At 37.4% G+C, this 18,914-nt stretch overlaps 1 protein-coding gene across 4 annotated transcripts in view; it reads right to left on the reverse strand.

Moving 5' to 3' along the window:
- CkIIbeta (casein kinase II subunit beta) overlaps positions 1-18,914 on the reverse strand; it is a 42,224-nt gene that overhangs the window by 11,356 nt on the left and 11,954 nt on the right. Inside the window, exons 2-3 of one of the 4 annotated variants that reach the window (XM_083110015.1) lie at positions 10,158-10,245; positions 9,059-9,162 (exon numbers count right to left, since the gene is read on the reverse strand). The exons of 2 other annotated variants lie outside the window; for them this stretch is intronic. The gene's annotated coding sequence lies outside the window, so the exon portion shown is untranslated. The remainder of the gene's footprint in view (positions 1-9,058; positions 9,163-10,157; positions 10,246-18,914) is intronic. One more of the 4 variants, XM_083110013.1, reaches the window with a different exon arrangement.

Here is an 18,914-nt window from a genome sequence, read left to right on the forward strand (position 1 = left end):
GCTATATTTTCTCCTGGTCTACTCTATGTATGAGTACTGGCAACCATGATTCCTCGTGTGTGGTTACATACAGACAATGAGATTAAATTTTTCAACAGTCAAAATGATACCTCAACATGCAAAAGAAGCATGGGATATCTTTAATATTCAGTGAATGTTTGTTGGTATATACATATACACACACACACACTGAAGGAATATCAACATCATTATGCTTGTGTAAACAACACATGATTATTGTTATCAACTTGACAAATAATTTATAACTTTTTTTTCCAAAACCAATAAAGTTAAGGTTCCTGTCAAAACCTATCCTCATACATTCCAATAATTTAAAATTACTCTTAATACATGTACATATTAGATTACAGTACAACTGTCTCGACATCAACTTAAAAACATCTTAGACTCAAATATTCCTGTATTCACTATATACAAAAATGGTTAATATTAATTACTTACTGTTAGAGAAGTGCAGACAATTCTGTAGCAACCTTGCAGGCTATTTTCTTAAATGGTTCTGGCAAGTACCAGTGAAAATATTTCAACTAAGTCTTTCAGGCATATAACCTCAATATTTAGTTTTCAATTATATGCTTTCTTGAATTAAAACCTATGGCAAATTCACATTTTTTTTGTTTAAGAACTTAAGTACATATGAGATGCAAGGTTCGAACTCAGTTTGTTGTAAGAAAATCCTAACTTTTCCAGATACATATTTTAATCATTTCCAAATGATTCTTTGTTTTGACACTACCCATACATGGACCGCTTCTAAGAAAACACCCAAATAATACTCCCTCTGTCCCATAATTATTGTCCAGTACACCTTTGTTTGTTGTCTCATAATAATTGCCCGATATTCAAACTGTGACATTGGTGTATACAGAAGAAGAACATGAAACAAGGGAATGAGTCGTACAACTTTACTACTCAAGGATCAGTACAAATTGTGCTTTCCATCTGCCTCTTCGTCTGTCATTCCTGTACTACCATTTTGGCATACCGGACAATAATTATGGGACAGAGGGAGTAATAATTACAAAAAAAACTATGCTCGTTAGTCTTGGATTCCCACCCCACCCCAATCCTAGCCCGAAACTCCAGGCATACAAGGAATTGAAAATAGTTAAGGTCCCTTCAAATGGTGCCACTGGGTGGCATGTTAAAAGCTAAATTCCATAGTATGTAGGTCGTGCACTGTGGTCGTGCAGTCTAAGGCGTAGGGCTCCGGCTACAGAATACACGCAGGTTCGAGTCTCCTGGGAGAAGCGTAACAACTTTTCTTGCAAGATTTCCGTAAGTGTATGGAACTGGTGGCCACCCACAATGTTGTGGAAATTGGGGAGCTACGAATGAGTAGCATAATCCGGTCATGGAAACCTACGTCAACAAATGGGGATTTGCCATGCTGACCACACATCACACCGTAACTGATTGGGGATTATTGCAAACCTCTGCCGAGGCTGTGGGAGTGAGACCAATAGTTAGTAGGTAGGCCCTGGACCTCATAGGCTGGTGGACCATTAATTATCATCATACTATAGCAGGGATATATCACAGCAACCAATGGTTCAACCAACTGGTAAGTTTGCCAAGCATTTCTGGAAGCACCACCCACTGTAAAGTGACATAACCTCCCATAGAATTGAGTATAAGTGCAAAAAAACTCCGCAAACATGTGGCCTCTGTGGCTTTATTAGCACTATAATCTTTTTCGTTATAGTTCTCATGACACATTGAAAACCAATGGATATATGGGGAGACTGTTTAAATACCACTGGTCTTATCAAATCTCATTGGATCTTTCAAATTTCAAACTGCTCAAAACTTAATATAGGAAAAGCAAAATATAGTTACATTAAACTTATTTAAAGAATAAATACACTATTTGAAAAACTGTGCAAGCCTAATTTTAATTACTTATAACATCAAAACTAAAATATCTTATCTGCATTCTGTCAGCGAACTTTTCCCCCATTGGACTATCATCTGCAGCCAATGAAAAAAAATTCTTGGGTAGTCTTAAAACCAAGAATACCAATATGTGATTACACTGTGTATGGTTGGATATGTTGACAACAAAAGTGCTATTTCTTTGTTAATATTGGGTAAAGTGTGTTGCACTTGGCAAGGACAAAATTTTAAATTATTAGGATCCAATGTTTTCATTGCAATGCTAATAAAGGCATTCTAGACAAACTCTTCATTCCTATTTGAACGTCCCTTGCACTTACATTCTAATGCTTACAACGGTTCTGTTTAATTTTAAAATGTTGAAACGTTCTAGGTTTGACACCAGCAGGTATCGTTAATAGTATCAACATTGGAATCAGTTCAAGATGCTACCAAAAGGGTTGGTGTAGTGTTTTCTGAGAAGTCTAATGATTTAACTCAACACGTACCATGTTGACATTAAGGAGAGTAAATAAATTTCCAGTGGGTGCACAATTTAAAATATTTCCCTATATGCGTGCTACAGCCTTCAATAAAGAAACAATGAATAAATTATAATTTAAGCATAGAACTCTAGTGTATAATGCTCTAATTTACTGCAATCTACATAATTTCTGTGGAGCTCACCATTTGCTAACTTCTAGTGACCATCATAGATGATAAAAAATAATGAAAGCCATGCAAAGACAATTACCAAAACATAAATACCTCATCCAGTCAACCCATGCTTGTATCTACATGCTCAAATGTAATGTGCTTAAGAATTATATCTCCATTTATAAAAAAGGCACAGCCATAAGAATACAATACACCCAAAACTGAAGAAAACTATCAACTACATATAATGTATCGTCTAAACAAAAAAAACACATATGTATAAAAACCTCATGTCCTCTGCATCACACACACTAATAGATTTAGAACCAACCTCCATTGTGTAATGTTTATCACAGCATCAGGGACGGCGACAGGGGTGGGCACAGGTGGGCGAGCGCCCACCCAAAAATTCCTGTGCCCACCCAATCAAATTCAATAAGTACATATTCTTGGAGATAGCTAGCTATATGAATGTTTCGATATTTTACTTGTGAATATTATCTATGCTAGAAATGTTCACATATTATCAACCCATAAAACCCAATTTTGTCATTAGAAAGTGAAAGCAACTACTAGAGCCATTGAAACAAAAACTGTGATCAAATGACTACTTCCATGATTAAAAGCAGATAGTAGGCTTAGGAGGCTCAAAATTATGCAGGGTATGATCAAGATTTGATCAGAAGTTAGGTTGAACTTGAGGACTGCAGCTCCGAGCCTCCACATACGTATATAAATCCCAGCCTGGGTATGGTTAAAATAATCTCCAAGTAAAGAAATAAAAACATCATCTTAGCTTTACTTCCTCCGCCAACACTATTGTTTATTTCTACTTTTTAATTATTATTAGAATAATTTAATCAAGAAGACTTAGATGGGCAGGCCATGTGACACGAATGGCAGAGGAAAGAATAGTTCACAGGATTCTTGTTGGGAAACCTGATGGTATGAGACCAGTGGGAAGGCCAAGACAAGGATGGAGGGATAACGTTGAAATGGACCTAAAAGAAATCGGCAAGGATGGGAAAGATTGGATTGATCTTGCCCCGAATAGGGACAGATTGAAGGCTTGTGTTGCTGCAGCCATAAACCTTTGGATTTAAGTATGCTAGAGAGTATAATATAGTTTTAATTAGCTCTGCATTGAAATTCCAGAAATGTCCCTTTTCTTATTTCATTACAATTTTTATATACCTGTTATCTTCAAATATCAATATGGTATGCGAAATATCAACTTTATATTCATTCTACTAATAAGAAGGAATCATAATAATCACTACAATACTGAAGTGAATAAATTTTAATAAACCAGTTATGTATGAAAAAAGCTACAGAATTATTCAATTATCTACTAATGAGTGAAAAAAAAGGTAAAGTGTTCCCCTGTGCTTAGCACCACGCCATGAAGGCGTACAGGGGGTGTGGGGGTAACGCCCCACACTTTCCTGATCCGGTCGTTAGTGGAGGTGATGTGATCAGCATCATGCCCCTGACCGCCTTTACCCCCCAGGGTTTCCCCCAGGTACCCATGTTATTCGACGCTGGGTGGGTGCCGGGGCCGCTTCCATCGTTAGAAAAGTTCCCGGATTTGAACCGGCCGGGGATCGAACCCGGGACCTTTAGCATGGTAGTCAGACGCGTTACCGACTGAGCCACCGTGGCTTATCCTATTTAGAAATCCTCGTCCCACACATACATTTTGCCACATTAATCAACCAAAAATATCAACAGAATCTGTACATGCAGCTGAAGTAAAGAAAAAAAGAGTTATGTCACGAAGTATTCAGAAGACGATTTTGTTAGTTTGTTTTTAAGCCCACTTTTATGCTCAGATAGGCTAATCGGGATCTAACCTACAGTTTAACGTGTAGTCCGAACCAGTGTGCATTGTGCTTCCCCGAGAGGAGAGGGGGAGTCGAACACAGTACCTCTTCTTTATAATGCGACAGCTTTATGCCACTGGGGAAAAATATACAGAAAGAACTCGCACCAAATGTGGAATTTTATCACCACAGAAGATGCGTCCATTTTAAGAGTGTGATTGGCTGAGACAAATATTTGAGACTTTCGGAAAACAACGTAATTGTTCACGGAATTAGCTACCTTGATCCACTGAAACGCTATGCAATTGAAACTACCACCTCAACTTTCTAAGAGCTATGGACTAATGAAACTCCATTTTTGGAAGAGTAAGTTGTGGTTGATTTGTATTATTTAAAGTCATTTTTCTGCTAATTTTGATAATGACGACGATAAGGTTCAGTGGTGATTAGATGAAAGTAACGAAGGGGTGAAAACAAACACATGCTGACACTCAAAATACAAACACTCATAAATTATTACTTTGACAGTTGTTCCAAGTGCTAGTTGCCCTGAAATAATAAAGTTTCCAGGGTATGCTGCACAGGGTATAGGTTGACATTCTAGTGTGTTCGAAATGGTCACACCATACAACCCAAGTCATCTATGAAAAATAGATGAATTATTACTTAATTCCTTGTGTCCCCAAAATAATTTTATTACCTCAAAAAATATGTTCATGTAACCATACGTGTATTGCTTCTCCCGCATTAGTAACATGACAGTTCAGAAAACGAATAGCAACTTAGCTAATAATCTCTTCGATTCTGAACAGATTTTTCAATCTTGTTTATTACTTATGAGTGATATTTTGTCAAAATAGCCTTTCATTAGCCTAGGAATATTTCATGGACAATGAACAAAGAATTTGTTTTCCGTGTGTGTTTTAAATCATTCCTAATAAGACGTTCATTTTAATCCAATCCAATCATTCAGTGGCGGCGATTATGAGAACCGGGAAGTGGGAGATGCAGTCCCCCACACCACATTATACCACTTTTTGCCCCCGCACTATGGCCTCTTTATGCTAAACCTTTTCTACCAAGAAAAAGTATATTGTCCTTGCCCCTCAAATGTTGGCACCCAATCGCCGCTACTACAAACATTCAGATAGATTTCTCAGTTGTACAAACCTTGTAAGCTAAGAAAAGTGACCCCAAGGAGTAAGAAAACTCTTTCAGTCAAAAACTCATACGATGAAAATACTATGCTCAGGAACATGTATTTAAATTACGAGAAACTTCACGATTGTCTACCATCGCGCTTTCTATCATTGTCGCCGAATACATAAAATCAAGTATGTGCCTTGTATTTGCAACACAAGCTTAAACCTAATTCACATTTATTTCACTGTATTAACATGCATGAAATAATGTGATTAGAATGTATGACTGGGGTATGGCTGCGCATGGGTAAACACTTCCTTGAAATAATTGTGTCCATCAGAGACAAAGCAAAAGGAAATGGAATAAGATGCGACAATAGATTAGAAAAGATAAAGAGGAAAACAAGAAATGGAAAGGGAAAAGAAGTAAGAGGAAAATCGGGAGTGTAAGAGAGAGAGGGATACATACGTCTTACATACACATATATACTATATATGGTCGTACATTTATACTGCCCACCCTAATCTATCAATAAGGAGCTTCTGCCCACCCGGTCAAAAATTTCTGGCGCCGCCCCTGCACAGCATGTTACCACACCAGATGGTCCTGTGTTCAAATCCCAGCCTGGGCATGAGCATCTTCCCCCCCCCCCCCTCATCAATTTCATTATCACTAATCCTCATGTTTGAAATTTGAATTTTTTTTTGAGAAAAGCAAAGTAAAATAAATGAGATCAATCAATTAATGGATTCAGGAATAGTACTAAAACATTAAAATGCTGACCAAGACAAACTTTCATAATATAAAAATATACATAAAAACATAATGTTTCCACCCTCTAACAGGGTCTTCTTCAGACAAAACTTCACAACAAATAAATGAAAGTAACAAAACATCATCTTATATAGGGTCCGGCAGAGGAGTTAGACTGTTTTGAAATGTGAATAACACACCTAATTTTCAAAGGTACAGAAATGTATTACTACAGACATACAGGTTATTGTATGCCAATTGCCATGGCAATTTTTTATGACTTAAATATTATGTCCTTCAAGTGACTTCCATTTACGTGTACACACATTCGAAGCCTCTCCCAGAAGTTGCAATATTTCATCATCAATGTTTGCAATTTCATCTCTAATTGCAAGCTTCAGGTCGTCTAATGTGCGAGGTTTATTCACATACACTTTGGACTTGAGGAATCACCACAGAAAAAAATCACAGATTGTAAGGTCTGGTAACCGAGGAGGCTAGGGTATGTCACCACACCAGGAAATGACATGTCCTGGAAAAAGTTGACGAACAACAGCAATAGAGGATCTAGATGTGTGAGCCGTTGCTCCATCTTGTTGGAACCATCTTGCTGATTTATCCTACGCCGAAGCCGACGAAATTTTGGTAAAACAAAAGTATTCATCACTGCGATATACTGTTCGGAGTTCACAGTCACACAATCCACATCTTCATCTTCGAAGAAATACGGGCCGATGACATCAAATGCAGCTACACCACACCATACCATCACTCTTGAACTGTGAAGCGGAAGTTCATGAAACTCCTGCAGGTTTTCGTTTAACCAATATCTAAAGTTTTGCTTGTTTCCTCAGACATTTGGAGCATCCGTTCAGCAAATGTTTTACGATTAACAAAGTCATCATCATGCAGCTCCTGCACAAGCATAACCTTGTAAGGGTGAAATTTTAGATCCAGATGTAACATTCGTCGTACAGAGCGATCTGAAATCCACAACACTACAGCATGCTGGCTGGCAGACTGTCTTGGGCTCCTAACGATAGCTTCCCTTACTCGTCCTATGTTTTCTGGTGTCCTTACGGTTCGAACAAGGCCAGTTGGTGACCTATTCATAGCCGATGCTGTCAATCTGAAGTTCTGCACCCACCTGAGAATAGTGTCGCGGCTTGGTACACGCCCAAGGCGTGCCACATGAAAATGAAGTCGAAAAAGACACTGCATTTTCAATACAGATTCTCCAGTCTTGAGGAATCCCTCCACAACAAACGCTCGATGCTGCACATTCCAGGGCTCCATGCTTACTGAGCTGACGAACAGTTAAGCAGGCCACCAACTTCTCACCGGATCGCCGATTATTGATTTGAATTTCTTTCAATTGTTCAAACGGACAAAGTGCTGACTCAAGATCTTACGTAGGTCATTTAAAAGGAAAGGTAAAAGGCCTTCTATTGTGTATAGAAGTAAATTGAAGGCATCATTTTTTTTACACGAACTGTTGTGGTAAATAAAAATGGTATACAACAACCTGTATTTCTGTACCTTTGAATATTAAGTGTGTTATTCACATTTCAAAACTGTCTAACTCCTCTGCCGGACCCTGTATATACAGTCCCAGACAGGGGACACATGGTGGAAATTGTTAGGAAGATGATGGGACAAGAAACAATAGGAGAATGGGATGATGAACACGTAGTGAAAGCACTGCAAACTGTTTTGGATAATGGTTACTGCAGAGTGGGGGATAAGATAATGAAAATGAGTGAAGGCTTAAATATAGGCTCTAACTTAAGCCCAGTGTGTATGGAGCCTGTCTGGGAGTGTATATATAAGATGATGTTTTGTAACTTTCATTTATTTGTTGCGAAGTTTTGTCTGAAGAAGACCCTGTTAGAGGGTGGAAACGTTACGTTTTTATGTATATTTTTATACTATAAAAGTTTGCCTTGGCCAGCATTTTATTGATTATTAACATGTGACAATCGTCGCTGCGCTTAAACTTGCAGAAAAATTATCAATGCAAATAAAATTGCGTAACTAACGATAACTGTTATATTTAAAATAAATACAATACAGGCGCAGAAAATCTCACTACTTCCATCACCATTTTCTTTTTGTACTTATTATTTCTCGTTGCCATGGTTACAGCAATTTGATTTCTTGTATTTTATACAGTGTGATAAGATGATTATAACAACAATATTATCAGCGGATACATGTTATAAAAACTGCCGAAGTTTTGGTTGCACAAACTTTGAAATACCCTGTATTAGGTTAATTTCAAGGATGACAATGGTCAGAAAAACAATCACAAATATTCATGTCACATCTAGGATCCAATTGCTTTGCGATTTCCATGTGTAACATAAATCTCACTGACTGACCTCACAACCAGCCCGGTAGTTGAGAACATTGTGATGAACATTCAATTTCACCACCAAAATCCTGGTATAGGCATGGGTGTCTTGTGAGTATTGCTTCACTACATCATCACGATTAGTAAGAGTGGACAAAACAATTGCCCTCATGATGCTAAATAAGCACAGATTTTGGAGGCAAAATTAAGCGACACCCCAATAGTGGTAACCAGCTGTTTGCTCTGGCTTTAAAAAAGTGAAGTCTGTGTGATGCACAGGAAATTTAATAATATCTACTACAATATCCTAGAATATTTCTAGAAACATGCTAATCGTAACCTCAAATTTACTACTAGTAAATCTACAGCGCACATATCTTCTTTTCAATATCACCAATTACAATTAAAAATGAAAGTATCATTACAAATATACCTTATGCAGATATTGATTTCATGTTCAATTCATCAAATGATAAAATGGTAAGAGAGACAGCAACTGGTTCAAAGTTTTGGCACTATATTAGTTATTATTGTTGGCTGCAAAGAAACTAATTTACTAAAAAATTTATTGTTAAATCTGCTTTAATATAAACATTTCTATAGTTACATGTTTTTATTACTTCAATGCAGCATTTTTACATTAGTGTTATGGTCAAAACAATATTATATTAAGGGTTCATTGGAACCCATAGTAATTGTGTTTTAAAAAATCATGCACCCCCTAACTTTGATTGCTTTTAACATGAAAACTGAGAGATATTTTCACACTGGGTTTTTGCAGTACTACTTAACACATTTTAGCAGAACACAGATAAATGAACAATTACTGTGACCGCTTCCCTATCCTCTTCATACACATCTACAGTAATAAAATATATCTGAAATGGAGTGTCAAAAACTTAACTGACAATGTAATGACATTAAGTTTGCTTATTTCTTGACTGAGAGAAAAATACTTTCCTTGATCATCTAAAGGAAGAATTTTTTTAAACTTTCAAAAGTATTACTTCATTCCACACAATGAAGAGGGGTACTTGTGAAAAACATGACTGCAATTGCTAAGGAAAAAGCATATCTTAATTAGGAGAATATAAACATTTGAGATATCTGCAAAATGCATCTTATTGCATAATACTTTTATTTTTATGTTGTGAAATCTATTCATGTTGGTTTACGTTAACTTTATAAAATATTAAAAAAAATCGTCTGCATAAAACTTATAGCCACAATTTGTTAACCATTTCATGGAAGTTCACTCAAAACACCAGAAAAAGATAAAATAAAATAACCTGAATGGGCTAAAAATTTTAAGACTAATTAACAATAAACTAATTTTATAACATGTCTAATGTCATCTAATAGTACTGAAATGTCTACCTAGCAAAACACTAGACAAAAGCAAGTGTTGCTAACTCTGTTATCCAAAATTATCTTACATTTAATCTACCTATATGGATGATAGAACTAACACACATGTAATGAATGAGAAGATGAGAAGCATGCTACATGAAATTAGTAAATGGAATACTCACCAAAGAGGTAGTTATTTTTTCCAGCAAAATTAGTTTGGAAAATTTTCCAGAAATATTTCAGGACAATTTTCCAGACAATTTTTTCTGCCTGGAAGAGAATGTTCATAATGGTTATGGGTTCTGATGTTACAAGTGAGCAGAGATGATGTATTATTTAAGTTAATGGGAAAAGAAATTTTGTTTTGAAAGTACAAGACACAAGCACAGAGAAAAGAAGAAATTAAGTCTTAAATATTTTAATGAAAACTTCTGATTCATTACCTTATTTTGTAATGCAGTGAAATATAACGTCTGAAATAATTGTACTGATTATTGCTAACTATCAATATATTTGTGTACTCACATAAAAATCTGGAGTACACTATAGGTACCAACATTTTTACTTCAACACGAATAAAACAAACACAAAAGTTATTTGTAGCAACATTTCAGTTTTACTTACTTTCAGCAAGAATAAATAATAATAAAGTCAAGACAATATGGAGTTAGGAACCTTCATGTCAGTTTTGCTGAAAATTGAGATCACAAATAATGAATAGAATATAAAAGGAAGGGGGATGGGGGGGGGGAGAATAACCATAATGGAAAAGATAATTTTGATAAATCGTGTAACAAGTATTTTTGCTTTAGTTTAAATTTGTCAGTTTTAACAGTTTTTCTAAAAAGCTTTGTTAAAATAATCATAAGAACGTAAGCACTGAGAATCATATCATACAGTATGCAGTAGCATAGCATGAAGTAAAGCTAAAACATTAAAAAAAAGCAAATTTGTTTTATTTGGATTGAAATGAAAGTGTTGGTGACAGTAACAAGCAATATGCACCACCAGTCAGAAGTAATTACCACAATCATAAATTGTGACATGTCTTTCAATGCATCAAGTGCTGATATACAAGGGTCATCCAGAAAGTAAATTCCGTTGGCCAATTAAAAAAACACAAAATGTAATGAAACAAAACAGTTTATTGTACACTGAAGTACAGGCTTTGGACTATGTTTCAACATAATTGCCATCCCTGTTGAGAAACTTATCATAACGAGACAGCATATTTTGTTTCCCCATATCGAAGAACGATTCCGCCTTTGTTGATAACCAAGTGGTAAAAGCTTGTCTGACCGCATCGTCATCCTTGAAGCTCTGGTCCGCAAGGAAAGCTTTCAGGTGCAAAAAGAGATGAAAATCAGACAGGAAGGTCTGGGATATACGGAGAATGAGGAAATGTTTCCCAGCCAAAGTCTGTAAGGAGTGGTTGCGTTGCAACTGCCATATGGGGACGAGCATTGTTGTGAATGAAAACAACACCATGACTCAACATGCCATGATATGTTCACCATACACTTCACCAATTTGACGGTGTATTTCAGCTGCCGACACATTTTGTGCATTAAAAAAACAGTATGACAGCGCACTTCACATGTGACGGTGTTTCGGTTTTCTTGAACATTATCGCAACCCATTAAGAAGCGTCTGCACTTCTGTCTTCTCTAACACTGACGACATCTCTGTCTTGCTAATGGGTCCAACTACTTGGCACACATGCGATTGCAGTGCAGCTGCGGCATACATTGCAAACGGAACTTACTTTCTGGATGTGCTTTGTACACAATTCACTGATAATAAAATTCTAGATTCAATATTAAATTGCTAATGCTCCATGAAGAACATGAACACTTGCACGTGACTGCAATAGATTTTACTTAGAATACTAAAATGCATGATTTGACATTTACCTTGCAAAACCAAGGACCAGGGTATATGAAGCGCACACACACACATGCACCGTAATCTTACCAATACGCCAATTTGTCTACATTGGCCAATACCATTAAGACTTGATTTATCTGTCCCATTCTAAATTTACTTATTTATACCTCTAACCTCAATATTTGTGAACTTCTACGCTCGAAGGAAAAAATCTTGTACATATCTGTTCACATAAAGCATGAACACATAATAAGGCTAAATAGTTAAAATAATGAGAGACTCTATATGAACAGGACTATACGATTTGTAGTCTATACTATTAGACTTGCAAATTCCTTATTTCAATAATGTAATATAAAAAAAATAAGGTCAAATACAAAATTATATCCCTTGCATAAGCTGATGCATGCATGGGCAGTTTCACATGCTGAGACAGTTGTGTATGTATACATCAAGCAAAATAATAATTTTCTGGGTGATTTATGCGTCCCTATATTTTTTTAGTAATACAGTATTATTCTATATTAACTAATAGTCAAATGAAGGAGGACAAAAAGAAATAGAGTTTGGTTGGAAATGGAGGCCTTGTTCTTGGAGGTTTCTATATGTAATATTGGTTGGATAGCTTCTCTATCTTGTTAGGTTACTGCACCATCTTGGATGAAAGTGCTGACAGGATATAAAAGGTGCGAAGATACCGTGCCAGTGACACCATTGTTGGCTAAAACTAGGCAGATGTTGATTAGCTATAACTAATGTGTGGAAGAAAGTGTCACTAAACATTGGTGATTCTTAGTTGCTTGCAGACTGTCTTGTGTAGTCAGATTCACATTAGGACCAATTCAAACAATACTTTTCTTTAGTCACTGAACCTATTTATTACTCAATATTTTGATGCATTTCACATGTTAATTTTGAACAGTTACTTAGAGAATTCTTGTATGTAGAGTAGGTGTCAAAATGAGTAGTAAAAAGGTTTAGTCACTACAATGAAGTACACAATTCTAACTGGTGTTACAATTTCTGCAGTGTTATGGTCAGAAGGGTGTCTGACTGCCACACAGAAAATCTGGATTCAATTCCCGGAGTGGGTGATCCCAGTTGGGAATTTCTATGAAAATGCTCGTTCAAAAGGAGGGTCCAGAGCTCACCCAGCCTCTGGTATCTGGAGCATGTTGTTGATCACATCATCTCCAGTACACAAAAAATTCAGAATTAGCAGGACACTATCTACACACGGTGAAAATGTACAGGGAATAACTACCCATTATGTATTACCCTAACATGAAAATACATATTTAGGTCTCCCAATGGCATAGTGGTAACATTGTCACCTTGTAATGGGGTCCCTGGTTTGATACCCAGTAGAGGCACATGGTGATTTGTATTTCACTTTAAACTGAAGGTTATCGCAACCATCAATAACATTTGCAAAGCATTTTTAATATTAAATTAAATTGAAATATTACCATTGTCAATCTCATTGACTGATTGATTTTGTGTTTTAAGTCCACTTTATGGACAGTAAGGTTAATCGGGCCTGGACCTACAGTTTAAAGTGGGATCCAAACTGCCTCCACCGGGTATCGAAACCAGGACCTCTTGATTACAAGGTGTCGATACTACCATGGGGAGGCCCCATTGTCAATTTCATTACCCAATCAAACATTAACATATAAAGTACTCAACAGTGAATACAATATAATGCCTATAGGAAGGATGTTAGGTTTATGAGCAGTTGGCCAAAAGTATGGGGAAAAACGTGATATGAATCATCATAATCCAGTGTTATGTAAGTCATGGTGAAAACTTTGCAAAACTGCATAAATCGATGGGGGTTGCTGGCATTACCAAGGCGACTTTATGAATAATCAAATCAATATTGCCCAAGCACTTCATGTATACAAATTCCAACCCACAAGTTATGTTACAAATGTAATGAATCAGAAATTTTCATAACACTTGACACATGTATTAATATAATATACACATACAAGTACATACATTATCTACCAGCATAATATGTAATGCTGGCAGCAATCACACATACACATTTTATTCATGATCGACTACTCACACACATACAAGAAAAATATTGAACATCGAAGAACAGTAGCTCAACATATTTTTTTATACCTAGGTAATACTCCTCAAAAACATATTTGTTCCTCTTTGTAACTGATCAGTGGTTTTTGGGACTTTTAACCAATGTACTTGTTTTTTATTTTTATTTTTACACAGGGCAATTTATAATTCCCTCCGGGACTCTGAATGTTTATAGAAGAAGAACTATAACACTTACAGCAAAAAAGTGCATATCAGTACATAAAGAATTTCTCCAAGATGGGTACGTACCTTACAGGTGCACCCCTGATGATGCGGCAGACATCAATCCTGAAATCAGGTTCCTGCCACACACTTTCATTTTGCATTGCATAGCCAGCCAGTCTCATTGAACTTATTGTACCATGCACAAATTGTCTTGCCTGTAGGTGCCTCTGTTCGATATTTTGTAGAAAATCTCCATCGTACAGTCACAACGGAGTCAAATTACCGAATTCTAAGATGCAGAATACTTTGTGTTCACCAGTGCATGCCATGTTTGCTTTGACTGTGTTATACTGCCACCTAGTGGCTAAATCTGCAATTACATGATGGGGTCTATTACGAGCGCAAACTTTGAGAGAATCTTTAGGTACCTACTGATATGCACTATTTTGCTGTATGTATTATAGTTCATGTACTATAAACGATCGAAACCCTGGAAGGAATTATGAATCACCCTGGATACACTAACTTTTCAGACAGTTGTTGTTTCAGCCTTCACAGCAGTATATTGTGATATGTGGTCATATGTCAGTAGTCTCCACACATCACTGCTCCTACTGTTTCCATTCCCCAAACATACCTCCACCTCTCTTCCATGTAGTACACCTTAGACTACATTGTTGCAGACTAACGAGGCTCTGGCACCTGAACTAACAGCCAGTATAACCCTCTGTTGGGTTCATGCTGTGTCCTGCCCATGCATATTTGTGATTGTCCTCTCATCAATTTCATCTAATTACCATTCATTTTCAGCTTCATGATTAACCAAAAGTGGCAGAAAAGAAAAGTAAAGTAAAATAAAACAAATAAACCCAAACACACCTACATATCACAACATAACACAATATACTATCCTGAAGACGGTGACAAGACCTTTCCGGATGTTTGAACAGACTGTTGAAGTACACCTTCCCACCTGGTATATATTAATCTTGTTGCTGGAGAATTACCATGGAATAAGCACATGGAAAAAAATGTATGCTGTTACTGTGACTTTTAGTGCATTTCGTTATGATGTACAACTTTGTTTTTAATTGCACAATCAAGAAAAATAGATTTTGAATCCATATGTTAAAATGTAACTTCTGAGTTTTGTTCCTTTTTACTGCAAATCTTAATGTTTTTCCCCCGTGCCCTGAGAGGTGTCATTCTTATACCAATAGACAGTTTCACGTTGCTCATTCTCAATTTGTATTGAGATCAATACATTCTTATTGCTATTAATATCCTATTGTTGAACCTGGCACGACCGTGTCAATAATTTGGCGTACAGAACGTGGGGCCACGAACACATTGTACATTAGCTACGTTAATCTGTTGTAACGTGTGTTAGATTTGCAGTTGACTCAGAACTATTGATACGCAACAATGGAAAAGAAAATATTAAGAAGTGGAAGCAAAGCTTCATATGTTGATGAAAGTACAGTTCATGTGTTTTGCTGTGAAACGAACAGTTGATGATACGTTTGTTTGCACTGAATGTCACAATACTTTTCATTTGAATTATGTAAAGTTAAAGGCACCAAAGGAAAGTAATTCTCCTTGCGAATTAACATGTCTCACATGCAAAGAAAAACTTGCAGTTCCTGTTACTGCTGATTTGATCGCGTCTTTTCAGAAAATGCTGGAGGCAAATTCCAGCAACCTGGAAACTAGACTCCAGAAAATAATGACAAAAAATTCTAGCAATCTAGAATCTAAAATACAGGAACAATAGAGCATGTTTGAGATCAAAATGCTGGAACAGTCTAGTAGTCTGGAAGCTAATATGCAGGAAAATTCTGATAGCTTGGAGGCTAAGTTACATGAGAACTCCAGCAGGTTAGAGGCTAAACTCCAGGAAAATGTGAATATCTTGAAGCACAGTTTACAACTAAAACTGGAAGAAAGTAGTTGAACTCTTGAGTGCCGACTACAAGCAAGGATGGAGATGAAACTGCTCTGGAGATGTTTACAACTAGCTGCGTCCAATTTAGAGATGGGAAGGAGGATCCAACACCTGACTCTGTCTGAGGGACAGCAGAAATTGAAGGAAAGCCTTGAAATTGAGATGGTGAGCTTGCATCAAGCATGTCAGTCAAATTCTCAGCAGCTGGAATCTAAACTCCAAGAAACAGTTGTTCTGTTGAGGGAAGAAGCTGAGCAGACCAAGGATAACTTCGAAAGGAAATCACTGAAACGCAGAGCAGCTTCAGGGAAGAAATGTCCAGAGTGTTGGAAAACCAGGTGACTAGTGTGGCATGTCAGCTGAGAGAAAACTTAAATCTGCGAGTTGTAGAAACGGTGACGGAAAACCTTAAATGCATGGAGGGTACTAGAGAGAATGCTGAAGAGTGGAAAAATGATATGGAATCCAAACAAGGGAAGCTTTCTTCAGATATGCGTCACCTTTGTAACGAAGTGGCTCAGATTTCAACCACTTTAAGACAGTTGCCACTCTCCGGTGAACCAGAGTTACCGGAGGTAGACCAGCTGGGAGTGCCTTTTCGAAGGTTGCTGTCTCCTAGTTGTTCTGAGGTATCTTCGGGGCAACGAAACCGTACACATGTAAAAAGAAAAAAAAAGGACACCACAGAGAGATCATTTCCAGTTCTTCAGGCAGCGACTCGCCTTTTTCGGAAAAGAGAAAAGAAAGAAAATCTGGAACCAATGCTACGTGTGGTGGAATGACTCCCCGGATGGCAGACCTGAATTCTATGCGGAAATTCAATGGAAATATTATAGCCACTTCGGCTGAGATTTATCTGAAGGAATTAGATACCAACCTTGAGATCCTTCAGATCCCGCATAGATACAGGCTGGAGATTATTCCTCGTTTGATAAGGGGCATATTGTTTCTACTCGCATAAGAATGATTTCCACACATATTCAGATTTCCGTAGGGTGTTTAAGAGGAGTTTTGCTTCTTCAGAGGCAAAAGAAAGGGAGTTGACATCTGTACGGGCCAAACAGTACAACAAAAACAATGACAATAGTTTGGAAGAATATGTTTGGTTTGTATACTCTGCTTACAGAAACCTGAGTAGCCACTACACAGAGCAGGAGGTGGTAAACCTCATGATCGACCAATTGCCTTATAGAGTGAAGCAATTGTGTATGGCCCACGCTCCCGTAACAGTTGATTTGCTTGCAGATTTTGTTAAGACATACGAGCAAGCGGAAGAGCAGGATGCTTGGCAAACTGCGTGAAGGAGAATCCTATTAACCAGAACAATCGACATATTCCAGGCAACTCGGTAAACAGAAACTTGAGGGTTGGTATGATCCAGAGGCAGAATAATTACTGTGGAAATTGCTCTGCAGGTCCATATAGAAACGGCAATTGTTATCGTCAACAACGCCAAAATAGGCAGAGACGAGAGTATGCTGCTGCCAGATACGAACCTTGTGAGAGACCACGAACTGAGAACCATTATCTTCACCGGAGCACAGTGTACCTTTGAGGGAAGGTCATAGCTCTCCAAGATTGCAAGTAGCGAGCAGTGGCTTACAAACCGATGCTGCTGTGTCATACCCTAGTAACAAGCAGCACCAGAGCGTCAAGCTGACAAGGAATTTTTGCTGGGAGAATGATGCAAATCTCGACCAGGTGCGGGATTTTACCCCACACCTGGCATAGAAACATCCTCTTCTGATATTGGGCAGTCTCGGATAGAACTGGGGCCTGCAGAATATATTTCCCAGTCTGTAAATAACGATCTGAAGCTGGTGTTTGTTATTAATCATGAAGAGAGTGAGTATCTTTACAATTTGAGTCAGGCTAGCCAGTCTAAAAACTTTGGAAGAGCACCTTTGTTCAAGGCACGTGTAGCACTTGATTTCACTTGTATCGTGGACACTGCAGCTGAAATATCTGTTCTGAGACTAGATATTTGAAAGAAAATCAAGCAAAATTTGCCAGGGAGCATGTTACAATATACTCCAGAGGTGCAACTTATTGATTTCGCTGGAAAAAGTCAAACTCGAGTTGCAGGAAAGCGCAGGATCATGCTGGAAATTGCTGAAAGCACCATACCTTTAGAAATTTTTGTTGTGAAGGATTTGCCTTCAAACTTATTACTGGGTTATTCGTTCCTCCAGAAATATGAAGCAGAGATCAATCTCAAGCATATAAAGTTGTATTTAATGGTGGATGGTGAGCCAATTGAGCAAAAGCTAGATTATGATGATTCCGTTGATCAGCAGATGAGCGTCCGGAGGATTGAAGCTAGCTACAATAAAGGGGCTACACCGCTAGAGGATATACGAGAGAAGATTGACTCCAGTGAATTATTGACTAAGGAGCAAAGAGCCAAATTATTTAAGATGTTTATTACTCATAGTAAAGTGTTTTCAGTGAGAAAAAGAGCAAAACTGGAGGCTGAGTTGCAAAAACGGGAAGATTGGGAAATAAAACAAATAAAGCCAAACACACCTACATATCACAACGTAACACAATATACGGTACTACTTTACTATACCGGAGACACCTATCAATGATTTATTTCGCAATTTTTTTACATTGCTAACATACTATTCTGCATTGCGGAACATTTCTTTAGGTGAAATAATGAATTTCTAACGAAAATAATGTCTTTTTTTTTTACATAAACGAGTACTTACTGTTGTTCCTTATTTCCAACAAACCATCCACGGGTAGCCCCAAAAACCATTGACGTTAGCCCAAAAATTCACGATAGCCCCACGAACCATCACAGGGATGAGGTATGCCTACTAGGTTAGGT

The sequence above is a fragment of the Lepisma saccharinum genome, chromosome 23, assembly GCF_977018435.1.
Source record: "Lepisma saccharinum chromosome 23, izLepSacc3.1, whole genome shotgun sequence".
NCBI lineage: Eukaryota > Metazoa > Arthropoda > Insecta > Zygentoma > Lepismatidae > Lepisma > Lepisma saccharinum.